The following is a 366-nucleotide window of genomic DNA, read 5'->3' on the forward strand; positions in this document are numbered from 1 at the left end:
TTTCGACTGTAATCGTCCTTGAAATCACGTAGGGAAATAACACAACATATTCATATACATCATTTCGTATTCTGGAATTTACAAACTCGCATGTTACACCGAATTTAAAAACAATAGATACAATCGCAATAGATACAAACTTGTGAACACTGACAATAAAACTATACATCTAAGCTTAAAAAAAGAATGGTATAAAAGTCTGCGCGAAATGTAACAGCTTAAAAGATAATCAAGTGTAGACCATTGCAAACGCCAGATGCGATTTGTTGCTCTTGTGTTGCCGTGTTGATGCCTTTTTTACAAGAAGATTCAGCTTCCATTTCTAAAAAAAGGAGAATGGTGAATTGATAACATATTATTCCTTTT

The 366-nt window shown here is 33.1% G+C and overlaps 1 long non-coding RNA gene across 1 annotated transcript in view; it reads right to left on the reverse strand.

Moving 5' to 3' along the window:
* Positions 1 to 49: 49 nt before the first annotated feature.
* LOC119591667 overlaps positions 50 to 366 on the reverse strand; it is a 631-nt gene continuing 314 nt past the window's right edge. Inside the window, exon 2 of the long non-coding RNA XR_005230372.1 lies at positions 50 to 322. This is a non-coding gene — a long non-coding RNA (uncharacterized LOC119591667). The remainder of the gene's footprint in view (positions 323 to 366) is intronic.

The sequence above is a fragment of the Penaeus monodon genome, chromosome 29 (genome assembly GCF_015228065.2).
Source record: "Penaeus monodon isolate SGIC_2016 chromosome 29, NSTDA_Pmon_1, whole genome shotgun sequence".
NCBI classification, from domain to species: domain Eukaryota; kingdom Metazoa; phylum Arthropoda; class Malacostraca; order Decapoda; family Penaeidae; genus Penaeus; species Penaeus monodon.